Here is a 13,685-nt window from a genome sequence, read left to right as displayed (position 1 = left end):
ATTTCTCAAGTGCTTGTTCTAGGTCTTAGGCAAAAGGGTCCTTTGACTCCTCGTGATCTAGCTTTCTGATCATAGTGTAAACAGTTGGTAATACCTGCCTCCCACACATGATAAGGGATTGGGAGATCATGGGTCCCCGTCAAGATACCATCTCTCATTTGTCACCACTAACTCTAACTACTAGGAAATACCTTTCATAACTGACTACACAAGGATTTGTAAGATCAGCATTTGTAGGGCAAATCTTTGTACTCAACATAGTGGGGGCAGGGGCACATCTGTATCCATTCCGTACACACAGAGGAAATGCAGAAATAAAGTTGGATTGGTGTAGCACAAGCAAATTCCCACAAGTGCAGCAGATATTCTGATTTACTCACTTCATTGCTTCTTGGTCTTAAAAACAAGTGGTAACAGGGGCATCTGGGTGGCTCAGTCAGTTAAGCATCTGACTTTGGCTCAGGTTGTGCTCTCAGGGTCCTGGGATAGAACCCCATGTTCGGCTCCCTGCTCAGCAGGGAGTCTGCTTGTGCCTCTCCCTCTGCCCTTCCCTCCACTTGTGCTCTCTCTCAAATAAGTGAATAAAATATTTTTTTAAAAAGGTAGCCTGGGTGGCTTAGTGGGTGAAAGCCTCTGCCTTCGGCTCAGGTCGTGATCCCAGGGTTCTGGGATTGAGCCCCACATCAGGCTCTCTGCTCAGCAGGGAGCCTGCTTCTCTTCCTCTCTCTCAGCCTGCCTCTCTGCCTACTTGTGATCTCTGTCAAATAAATAAATAAAATCTGAAAAAAAAGGTGGTAATATAAATATTAGCAATCATTATTGACATCTGTTGCATTTACTGTATGTCAGGGGCTATACTAAGTGATCTTCTTTCATCTTTGGAACAACCTTGTGAGGTAAGATCTGTTATTCCTATTTTTGAAGTGTGGCACATGGGGCTTAGAGTGGCTATGTAATTTGCCCAATATCACAGAGATTCTGTTCAATCTCAGAGCCTTCACTCAACCACCTTACAATATTCCCTCCCTATTAGGGCAGTGATTCTCAAAGTGAAGTCCCCAAGACAGTTTTAGGGGATCCTTGAGATCAATCTACTTTAGCAATAACTCTAACATGTTATTGGCTATTTTTACCATGTGGACATTTGCAGTGATGATGCAGAAGTAATGGTGGATATAACCCACTGTCACCTTACTACAATCAAGGCAATGGCACCAACGTGTTCTGGTAGAAATTATATTCTTTACTGCCGTGCATTTACAGTAAAAAATAAAGCAAGAAAGGGTCAGCAACAACAACAAAAATCTAATTAAATCTTGAAACTCAAGTACACATCCTTTTAATAATCTGTGTGGGGAAATGGGCAGTGAGCATAAAGCTCATAAAATGTATTAATGGACAGTGGTTGCCTACAAGTAGAATTTTTTGGTGCGCAAATTGAACTAGCCACTTCTTTTCTAGAACAATACATTTACTTAAGAAAGAACAGCTGGCAGACAAACTATGGTTCTTCAGACCTGGTATTTGGCAACGATTTCCTTGAAAATGAATGAAGTCAGCCTGTCACTTCAGAGAAAACGAATAGTATTTTCTGACAATGATAAAATTCAAACTCTGAAGTAAAAATTAGAATCTTGGAAAGCTCGCATCTGCCACCATGAATTTGACAGCTTCCCAATACCTAAAAGCCTTTTCTGATGAGATTGATGGTGAGATTAACAAATAGGGCTTTTTGTCATTGACAATGAAAGGCATCAACATTTGGAAGATCTGCATACCTCCGTGAGCCAAAACTTCCCAAAGAGCCAACGTTATGATGAAATCATACAGTAGTAAAAAAATCTAGACAAAGTACAAGACAGATAATGAATTTTAATGCCCTGGACTATGCAGAGTTCACTGATGTGGCTCAGGTCCCACACTGCCACTCACCTTTAAGAAACAACCGCTTGCTGAGTTTCAGGGTCATAACAAGAAAACTATCCACAGTCACCTGAAAGACTCTCATGTACCACCTTTGCAAATTGCATGTCTGTGTAAATGTGGAGTTTCTTCATATTCTTCGGCCAAAACAGCTTATTGCCATAATGCAAATGCAGATAGGAAAATCCAGCTATCTTCTTTCTGTTAAGCCAAACATTTTTTTTTTTAAGATTATATTTATCTATTTGACAGAGAGAGATCACAAGTAGGCAGAGAGGCAGACAGACAGAGAGAGAGAGAGAGAGGAGGAAGCAGGATTCCTACTGAGCAGAGAGCCCAATGTGGGGCTCCATCCCAGGACTCTGGAATCATGACCTGAGCTCAGAGGCTTTAACCCACTGAGCCACCCAGGTGCCCCAAGCTACACATTTTTAAAGAGACTTCCCAAAATGTAAAACCATGCCATACGTCTCACTATATTTTTTTTGTTTTGGGAAAATATTGCTATTTTTATTAAAAATAGATATCATTTATGTTATATCAAATGGGTTTGTTGTTGTTACATAAATAAATATATAAATAAATACTTTACGTCAATAAATAAATATTTTAAGTCAATTTCTAATAGGAGATATTGATAGATCGAATGCACAGAAACAGAAGCTTTTTGGGGTTTTCACTACAAAATGTCTGTGAACCCTATGATGTGGGGTATAGCATCTTTTTTTTAACTTCAAAGTGGCATAGCACCTTACTCATATCAAATTAAATGCTCTATCTTTTACCTTCATTTTTAAACAAGATACTCCTCCCCTCTGAGTCAGATGAAAATGGTGAGTCAGATTCTCAGTAGCCCTCAGGTGGCTACTAAGCATATGGCATATTCAAGGCCATCAGTCAAGGTAGAAGTACATTACTGAAGGGCAAAGCCTGAACATTCACTCCCAGAATCAGATCCTTCTTTCCCTTTGTGATTTCCAGAAAAAAAGAAAGAAAAAAAAAGATTTCTTTGTCTAAGAAAAGACCCATCCAGATTATTCACATAAATATTTGTTTCTGGGGAAACAAGATGTACAAGAAATAGTGCAAGGAAATAAATAAGTAAGAATCTGCTTTTCATGCCAGAGAATATGTCACTGAAATTGCATCCCAATAACAGCTGCATTTGCATACATGTTGTTTTATGAGCTTGAGCTTTATGGCTAGGTTTTATGCCTATTAGAGAAGAGTAATGTTTTTCAAAAATGTGGACTTCTGTGTCTTAGTACAAAAAATTAACTTAGGGTATTTGTGGGAGGTTTGGTACTCTGCAGACAAACATTTTTAATGTCACTAAGATAGCTGGCGAAGGTCCTAGAAAATCTTTTTTGAATTTTGTTTTTTTCGCTCCTATATCCAGTTTCATGACTTCCTTCCTTGCTTCTATTCTATTTGTTTTGATCTTTACATCATGGTAAAATCAAACAGACACACTCACATCAAGTCCCACTGTATCATTAGTCTCTTAAAACTGGGCAGCACTTTAACAAATGAATGAACACAAAATCCGAGTGTGATAATGCTGGTCACGTCTTCCCAGGGAGATTTCAGTAGAATCTATGATATACCTGTGTGTGGCTAATTAAAAAGTTGTCTTCTTAAAAATTAATTGAATTCATGTTTGGCACATTATGATTTAACCTTCCAAGTTCAACTTAATTCTCCTTTTGACCAAATTGGCAGGTGTACTGTATGCAAGAGACAAGACTGATCTTGGGTAAATATATTTTTTTTCCCGGGCAACAAAAATATGTTAATCTTTTTGCCCTATTTGGAATTAGATTCAACATGGAGAGTTTAAAGGTTTAATGAGGTCATCACTATGGAGTGCATATTGCCTGCGATTTGCTTTAGTTGCATGTTCTTAATTCATGAGATGAGATTTTCATCTAAGAAAACAGGAGATACTTAAGTTTAGTGATTGTTTGTGTGAGTAAAGGAGACACTCATTGGTTTGCAGTTGTATTTTTTAAAAAGATACTATAGGAGATAATCACTCTCTTTTTAAATGTGTAATCTGGGAAAATGACTCCTCTTTATCTTATATTTTGGGATACGTGGATTTTGTGCAACAGAGGTTTCTATAACAAAATAAGCACTACTAAAGATGATCTACTGCCTTACCCTGAAAGGGAGCAGAAACATGGTTTGTGTGAAAGTGAGCGTGTTAAAGTACTAAAAGAAAATGAAGAGTCATTTCGTGACTATAGATGTCCCATAACTTCATATATGTTGTATCCTTTCATTAAGAAGTTTGCTTAAATAGTAAACCTGGCGATTCACAGACCTGTACCCCTAGGGCTAATAATACATTATATGTTAATAAAAAAATTAAAAATTTTAAAAAAAAGAAGTTTGATTAAATAATCTCATAGCCAAATAAAGTGGAGGCATTGGGATGCCTGCGTGGCTGAGTCAGTTAAGCATCCAACTCTTGATTTTGGCTAAGTCATCATCTCCAGGTCATGAGATCCAGCCATGAATTGGGCTCTGCGTTCAGAGGGGAGTATGCTTGAGATTTTCTCTCTCCCTTTGCCTCTGCCCCTCCCCCACCGGGTGCATGTGCTCTCTCTTGCTCTCTCTCAAATAAATAAATAAATCTTTTGAGCGAGGGTGGTCATGAGCAGGGAGTAGGACAAAGAGAGAGGGGGAAGCAGACTCCCTGCTGAGCAGGGAACACCTTGTGCAGCCAGATCCCAGGACTCTGGGATCATGACCTGAGCCAAAGGCAGACACTTAACCAACTGAGCCACCCAAGTGCCCCTAAATAAATAAATCCTTTAAAATAAGGGGGGGGGGGAGTACTTATGCTGAATATGTATAGATCACTAATAATAGAATACAAAAAGCAAAACAAACAAAAAGCTTCCAACCAAATTATATATAGTTTACAATCCCTCAATTTCACTAAAAATTATGTGTGTGTATATATGTGTGTGCAAATACATATATGCGTATATTAATTGGAAGTAAATGTAAAGGGGTGCCTGGGTGGTTCAGTGGGTTAAACCCTCTGCCTTCAGCTCAGGTCATGATCTCAGAGTCCTGGGATCGAGCCCCACATCAGGCTCTCTGCTCAGGGGGAGCCTGCTTCCCCCCCTCTCTGTCTGCCTCTCTGCCTACTTGTGATCTCTCTCTGTCAAATAAATAAATAAAATATTTAAAAGTAAAAAAAGGAAGTAAATGTATAAAATCTTCACAGGGATTGCCTCTGGGCAGCATAATGTGGGTGACATTAAACTTTATTTTTTTATTTTTTTAATTAACTTTCTTTATAATGTATTATATTTTCCACATTTCTTAAAAAGAAAGTTATTACTTTGATTACCAAATAACTTTGTAAGTTTCCAAAGTGGAACTCTTGATCCATTTTTATTAAACTGGTTTATTCATAAATACTAGCGTATAACTAATTATTTTTTACACTGGTTATTTTCAGAGAGGGAAAAAAGCTATCGCCCTTAAGTGAGTTCGTAGTGGCTGAACCCCTCTTTGAGGAGCACACAGGGTGAGGGATGTCTTTTTAAAATGCAAATATCATCTGGGTACGCAACTGCCTTATCCTTACAGTAGGATACAACAGAAAGAAACACAAAGGCAGTGCCTATGAAAAAAACGCCGCACACAAAACAGATCTGAAACTTTCTGTATAAACCCTCTTCTTCCTTCTTGGCACTTTAAGACAGTTGACTGAGTACCCAGTTGAACTGATGTTGACAGGCAAATCGCCATAGTCTTTCCTTCAGAGCTCCTGAATGTCAGCAGGCCTCTGGCTTTATGCTATAAAAAATTCTCCATTCATTGCTGAACGTGTAGGTCCATTCCCTCTGACAGCTGTTTTGTCCAAATGTTGTTGTTCTTTCTCTTTATCTTATTCTAGCCTAAGTGAGGAAGAATGATGTTTTAGCCTTGTCTGTTGGTGAAATATCAGGAGGGAAACTGAACAGCCCACTGCTGTCTCACACTCAAATATTCTCTCGTGGTCTTCTGATGTGTTACAGGGAGTAGGAAAGGAGGTGATGGAGAGGGGCAGTCTGGCAGGGACTCTACTTTCCTTGTATAGGCACCTATGTTTTTTTATTTTTTATTTATTTTAGATTTCATTTATTTATTTGACAGAGAGAGAGAGATCACAAGTAGGCAGAGAGGTGGATAGAGAGAGAGGGGGAAGCAGGCTCCCTGCTGAGCAGAGAGCCCAATGTGGGCCTCGATTCCACAACCCTGAGATCATGACCTGAGCCAAAGGCAGAGGCTTAACCCTGAGCCACCCAGGTGCCCCCCTATGTTTTGTAAATTGTGAGGTATATCCCATGTTTCTGAAACATTATAATTTGACAGACAGAAATGACAGGTGTACAACTCCCGCTGAAATTAGATTAATGTCCTTATTTGGACAGATGTAAGAACTTCATAGAGACAGATGCAGCCAGACTCGCTAGGGCTTCCCTTGGGACCTAGAATCCCAGGAAGGAGGAGTCCACCAGGCTCTGTGATCTTGCCTTTCTGTGATGGGGCCACACTGGATCTGAACAGCTCAATTGTCCCAGAGCCACAGCCTTCTCATCGTAAGAGCTTGAAGCAACAGTCTGTTATGATGCCCTTAATAGGAAATATGTAGAAACAGCCAAGACCTGCCTGGTTCTCAGGCTGAACTCTGTGTCAACAAGAACAAATCCTTAGAATAGAGAGGGTGCCCAAGTGTCCCTGAGCACTAGTCTGTCCCTAACTTTAAAGCCATCCAGAAAGTCCTCCTTTCCAGCAGTCTTCTCCCTGACTCTGCCCTACTATCATTGTGTCTGGGGTGATTCTCAATTTTGTCCAATTTAGTCGCATTTGTGTCTGTGTCTACCCCACAGCCATCTTACCATAGCTTCCTAAGGCACTTTGACATTCTTAAGCCAATAAATAATAATCTGGTGAGATGATCTGCATAGGTTTATATCACAAGCCTGTGTAGGTACCAGGTGAGAAAATGATGAGCTTCATGTTCGCTGATTGTTCCAATGATCAGTGATTTACTCAGACATGTAATGAGGATGATTATCCCTCATGAAAGATGACGTGCTCAAGATGATGAGGAAATAAACAAGACAGTCCTTGCCCTCCCGTTGCACATGTTCTTATGGAGACATAAGAAAATCGCTGGCAGTTCGACACGGTCACATGTGTTATAAGGAAGGACCTCAGAGGCTGTTGTGGAACCATCAAGGTCCGGGGGTGGAGGGCATCTAAGAACAGAGCTGGAAGGTAGAGAGAGGAGCTCGTTGTGGTATGTAGAGTTGGAGGAAGCTTCAGAAGGGGAATTAAGCTTATCTTGTGCAACTTCAGAGGTGTAGATGGGACCAGTGGTAAAATTATAGAACGATATTGGTAATAGGGAGAGACTTGAAGTGTCTACACCGGGCTTAGATGGTTCTGAATGGCATGACTGTCATTTTGGGCTGGACAATTATTTTCTGTTGGGGGCTGTGCTGTACATAGTAGGATATTCAGTAGCATCCCTGCTAGAAGCTGGTTGCACCTCTCTTCCCTCCACAACTAAAAATACCTCTGACATCACCAAATGTCCCTGAGGTGGTTCAAAATCACCTCAGGGTTGAGAACCATTGGTCTAGACCAACACTCTGAGTTCACTCTGAAAAAACAGAAACCCAGTTAACAGTAAATGACTTGTCCAATACTTAGTAGAGAGACAAAAATAAAACCCCAACTTCTGATCACAGTTCTGTCCCCTTTCTATAGTGCCAGAATATGCTGCGGGGACCTTTCAGAATTGTTTCTCCTCCGCTTCCAGCTTCTTTGTCATTGAGGACCTGGCTGATGTTGTGTCTGCTGAAGAGGGGTGGCCAGGACCCTGAGCTTGGCCTCAGCTCTGGCATGAGCCCCTAGCATGCCAATTGTGAATATGACAACAAAAAGTCACTCATAAACAAAACAGAACCTATGTCAGTCGTTGAGAAATTATTTAGATAAGTAGATACTATTTCTCAAGTGACTTTCATCATTCTTAGCCAAAATCCTTCAATAGCCCCTACAATTTATGCCAAAGGAAAATGTCAAACACCAGAAAAGACAGAGTTTCATATGTTTCTGAATGCCGTGTGGCTCCCCATCTTTGCATTTCTCTGGAACACCCCTTGCAAGTCTATCTATGGTCACCTGTAGCTGCTCTCATAACATGCAACCGGCCCCCTATGACCTGGACGGGATCTGAAAGCGAGCTCCCTTCCAACTTCTGAAATCTAGTAGATTAGAATCGTGGCACAGTAGTCTCCCAAGCATAGCTAAAAAAGAAGACGAGGGCATAAACACTGGAGAGCACCATCTCCAATCCTCCTTTTAATCCGTTGACGATCTTTCTCCTACATAACAGTGAAAATAGACAAAGTGCCTACTTGTTTTCTTTACTTTTTTCAATGTGAGTAAAGGCCTTTGAATTCCTCCAACTGTGATGAAACTATTTTCAGCATGGTGCAAACTGATAGGGGTAAGAAAGAGGAAACTGGACCAATTATTTATGAGAAAAGAGAATTGTAAAAAAGAGAGAGAAATTCAAATCTTTATGTATTATTCGTGCCATAAATAGTACCACAGGCCTGCTCTGTGTCGGGCAGTGTTTAAAGCATCAGGGACATAGTCGTGAACAAGATTCCTGCCTTTGTGGAGCTTCTATTCTAATGTGAAGTGACGAACAATGAATAAATAATAATAGTTGACGTGCTATGTGGGAGAATGTATCAGAGTGAGCAGTAGATCATAAGGAGGGAGTACTATTTTAGGTGGGAAGATCAGCAAGGACATAAATATAGACAAAAATGTGATTATTAACTCCACGCCAGTCTAATAGCTGGTTGGCTCCCACGTGATCTCAGTTGGGAGGGACCACTTCCACCATCCTTGTGTAAGGAATGCACATGCTTGACAGAATCCCACCATCACAGGTGATATTACTGAGCCTTCAGTTGAGCTGATACCATTAGTGTAAAAATTACTATCCTTTTTAGGCGGCCCATTCTATTTTTGTGTGTTCTGTGTTGAGGAGTTTATTTTATTAAGCAAAAAGCCTCCTGCCACTTCTGCCCAACCCATATGTCTAAAATAGGGCACCCCAAATTAACAAAATACTCCTTTCTCTTGTGGTAAGATATGGACTCCTACCTTCAATCAGACAGTGACTGACCACTTTTCAGGGAGCTAGAAAAAAGAGACTGTATTTTATCTCATGACACTGAGTTTTAATTTCTCATCACAAGTTATTCAAATGAGAATTTAGTAGCTGATACAGAATTTAAATCAGATTTCGAAGAGAGGAAGGTATTGTTTTTATTCCCACCCAATGTTCACTTGCGACTTTTGCTTTGCAAGTGGGCTGCAGCAAGAGGAGAGAGTTGGATGGATGCCTTTAATTCAGTGGCACTTTGAGAGACCATCACCCTGCGGCTCAGAGTAGAAAGAAAGAAAGGATTATAGATATTTGGTTTCTGCGTGATCTAGAGTCATCACGGGATAAAAGCCAAGAGGGAGAGGGTGAGAACTGCCTCCAGATTCAACCTCTGCTTTTGATCACTGTCTGTGTCAGACAAGCTGAAACAGAGCCACTCCTACGTGGAGAAAGAATAGCAAGCAAGCTAGCTTACAATCAAGGTGTCACTCAAGTTATAACCTTTACTGGAGTTGTAGATCTAGAGTAAGGCATGCAGCCTGGGCCATCCATGGGCTACTTCAATACAGCATCTCCATCTGAGCATTGTCTCCTTCCTAGTCTCTTACAGTCTGAGATAACCCAGGGACCTAGACAGAAAACAAAAATGCAAAAATCTTTATCCAAGTAGCCAAGTAGAAGAGCAGAAGCCAACAGCATGATCCTAAGAGGTCCCTAGGCCAGTACCAAAGGCTATCTTGAGGGACTCTCGATTGTAGATACAGCTAGATGTCAGTTTCTCTGTGTGTGATATACATTCTATAGTCTTATATAAAAGCATATAAGATTGTTTAAGAGTTCCACTTTATTTCCTGATGTTGGAGCTCACAGAGCTGCCTTCATGAAGGAGAGAGAATATTTTTAATACATAACTTATTCCTAGATGCATAGCTCTAATTTACCTGAATCCCCAATTTAAAAAAAAAGAAAAAAAGCTAACATGTACTTTGAGAAAGCAAAAAATGTTGAAAGCACTACTGTTGTAATATACATTTAACTCAACAAATGCCAAATCCATGTATGTATCTAGAATCTAAGTACAGAGAAAGATGGCTGGGTTCTAATGTGACACAGAACAAGGGTTCATTATGTTGTGAAAATGTCTTTATCTCTTGTGAGACAAATCTCCTCCAATAATGAATATATCTGAAAACTTGGATTAGAGCAAGGGGGTGTTATTATATAGAATTTTCTCTAGGAACCTAGAATCATAGGATGCCAGAAGCCATGAGAGCTAAAATAATTACCATAATCCTTGTGGAGAACTGGGGTTGAAGGAGTCAGTGGGGAGGGAATGTGGAGGTGTGGGGCTGGAGACAGAGGGCATCTTTCTCCCATCCGGGGTGCAGAACTAGGCTCCTGTCCCTTCCTTTTCCACCCCCACTGTCATCAGATGCCTTCTCCCCTTCAACATCTGTGATCTCTTCCCACTCTTTTCCTTCATGTTAGCATGGGATTTCCTGAGCTTCAACTCCCTGCAGCTTCAAGCTTGCCAGCCCCTGGGATAGTAATATCCAGCCTGTGCAGCTGGTAAGGGGAAGAAGGGACAAGGGACGGATGAGAGAAATTGTTGGGAAAGATAAGCTGGGCAGACGGTGAGCGGGTGCCTGGGTCACTATTGGGGAATCTTCTGGGAACTACCATCTCAAACCTCTCTCTTCCTCTTTTACTTGGTGAATTTTCCCAGAAGGCAAAAGATGAGAAAATCATTCAGCTTTGTTAAAAAACATTAATGGGCAATTTGAGGAACTATTTATTATTTGTTATTATTACATAACATAATAAATCATATGCATCATTAACTAATGTCAGGTTGCCTATGTGGTAGTCGACTCTTGTAGGATACCCACTTAGGATTGCTCAGGCCTAAGTCATTAAAGGAAATGCTCGTCTGAGGACTCTGACCTCAGCTGTCATTTCCTTGACTTTGCTAGAAATTATGGTGACACAACATTCCAGAAAATTACTTACTTGGGAAAGACAGAGGATTCCATGTTTTTCCCTTTCTGGGTTTTTAATCAACTAAAACTAAAGAGGTATATCAGATGCCCAAGGTTCAAGGCCACTGTCTGTTACTAACCAGCTGCTTAATCTTAGACAGTCACCTCACTGTCACACACACACACACACACTGGCCTCACTATCCTCATCTGTAAAGTGACTTCTAGCACAAATATCCATTTTCCTAAATATTTCTTATGGTAAATGAAAACTAAGTTATGAGTTGAGTACTACAGACCATTACTAGTGTGTGGGGGATTTGTAAAATACTGTATGTTCTAGATCTGTAATAAAGATGTAAGTATAAGTTGCTTAGCTAAATAAAAGTGTATTTTCCCATTGCAGATAAATAAGATTTACCAATCCCTGGATGAAGTTCTTGGGAAGTCTTTAGATGCCATAGTCAACTGCCATTTCAAAGAAGAGAAAATAGATGGTTTTGGAAAGTTCATGCTGTTTCTTCATTGAATTTTAGGTGAGTGTGTCTAAAGCAAAGAATTTAAGATGGACATTGCACTATTTTTCCTTAAAAGTGCTTCTCTCCTTTGCATGAAATGAAAATGGGGTTGAATGTTATCAGTGTTCTGTACCTCTGGTGAGGGGCCACATGGTAAAAGACTTAGTTTCTGTGCCTTTCATGGTTTTGTTGTTGTTGTCAGGAATCTCCTGAAGTATGAGGTATGAGATACAGACACCCTGACATTCTTCCAGGCTCCCATTAAGCAAATGCTGGAATACTTCATTCTATTCTAAAGGTCATCTCATATTTAAATATGTAGAAGGATTTAGTATCAGAGTAATAAGTCAGAATGAGGCAAAACTGCTAGAGGAAAATTTGATGGCAGTAGTGACCATTGAATCAGTACCAGGTCTGTGTGTGCAATACAAAGGTAACTTTCCAGAGGCTGCCTGTGGGATGATTTTATCCTGCTTAAATTCAAGTAGGACATGGTTTAGGTTAGGTGTGGTTTTTAAACTACTCTGCATGATTAAGCGCACACATGTGCTCACACACATTAAGCTTGGTTTTGCTTGGCCATAAAAAGGGTGGGTAAATATTTTTTACATCATCATCCATAATTGCCTTGCCATGCTACAAAAGACAAAAGCCTGCAAATTGGTGCTTTACTATTAATCAGCAATCTACCATTATCATTTCTCAGCGGAATGGAAAGGAATGGAGCAACTGAGTGGTAGTCTTCTATAGGAAATTGTGTGGCTTTCCACCTTTTCCAGAGTCCAGTTTTCAAAGTGTGGTTTTATGATCTACTTTGAAGAATGGTGATTTCCAGAATGTCAGAATAAATCTCTGCTCACAGTTCTGAATAGAACAATGCAACTGATAGAGCATTGACCACTTTCCTAATCTAAACCAGAAGATACTGATGTTTCCTTTATACTTTTTATTAACTTCAAAGTAAAGGTGCTCATTCTCTCATAATCTTTGAGATGTGTACATTTGTTTTATTGAGATTATATGTGGAGCTAAAATGGTGATTTCATGGATCTACAAGATATTTTTGGAACATACTTGCCAGGTGTCAAGCGTAGAGTGCTTTAAAACTATCAGTAAATCAGTTTGCCGAGCATAACACTCTGGAGGAGAAAATGAAAATGAGAATCATGTTTACTGAATACTGTTTTCCAGTTCTGCTGGTCTGTGGCAGCTTTTACCTTCTCGTCCATTCCTTGCTCTGCTCCTACTCTACCGGTTCCATGGGGACTGACCCCTATGGGCGATATTTCCTCCCACCAAAACTCACCCCATAGTCTCCAGCTTCCCCCCGTGACTTTGAACTCAGCTCCACTAATATCACCTCTTCCTTTTCTCCCTTGAGACCTGTGGGTGGTAATGCCTTTGGCCTCCTGCCTCTGCTGATCCCCCAATTGATCCCCTGTTTAGCTCAAAATTCTTCCATCATCCATGTAACCATTTCTCTAGATTAAGTTCCATCTGTTTTAAATATTTAGAGTGTTTTCCCTTTTCTTGGTTAGATTCTAATTGACCAACCAGGCCTTCATTAATTTCTCCCACAAGTATTAGAGAAAAAATGAACAAGGATTACTTGCTTCTGCCAAGAAAAATGACTCTCAGGAGGTACACTTCAAGTTAAACATAGAGTTGGATTTTTCTACACTGAAAAAAATTTAACTTAATATATCAAAAGCCGTATTCTAAGCTGTACAATGTTGTAGCATGAATTTGTTGCTGCTAACAAAATCGTCATATTCTTATTTTGCATATCAAATTAATAGGAAAATTTTTAAATTCTCAGAAATGGGGAAGAAATGGGGATACCTAGGTGGCTTAGTCAGATAAGCGGCTGCCTTTGGCTCAGGTTGTGATCCCAGGACTCTGAGATGGAGTTGGGCCTCCTGCTCAGCAGGGAGTCTGCTTCTCTCTTGTCCTCTGCCCCTCCCCCTGCTTGTGTGCTTTCTCTCTCTCTCTCTCTCTCTCTCAAATAAATAGATAAAATCTTCTAAAAAAATTCTCAGATATGTACCAAATATAATTTTTAGT

General features: G+C 40.1%; 1 protein-coding gene across 21 annotated transcripts in view; it reads left to right on the top strand.

The window, feature by feature from the left end:
• The window catches only part of DTNA (dystrobrevin alpha), a 355,996-nt gene that overhangs the window by 151,116 nt on the left and 191,195 nt on the right, over window positions 1-13,685 (top strand). For all 21 annotated transcript variants that reach the window (XR_014302908.1, XM_082699565.1, XM_082699546.1 and 18 more), the window contains exon 2: window positions 11,510-11,639. The gene's annotated coding sequence lies outside the window, so the exon portion shown is untranslated. The remainder of the gene's footprint in view (window positions 1-11,509; window positions 11,640-13,685) is intronic.

This window comes from Mustela nivalis (genome assembly GCF_964662115.1).
Source record: "Mustela nivalis genome assembly, chromosome: 14".
In the NCBI taxonomy this organism is placed as follows: domain Eukaryota; kingdom Metazoa; phylum Chordata; class Mammalia; order Carnivora; family Mustelidae; genus Mustela; species Mustela nivalis.
The sequence above is the reverse complement of the archived record's forward strand: the minus strand, read 5'-3'. Positions and strand labels throughout refer to the sequence as shown.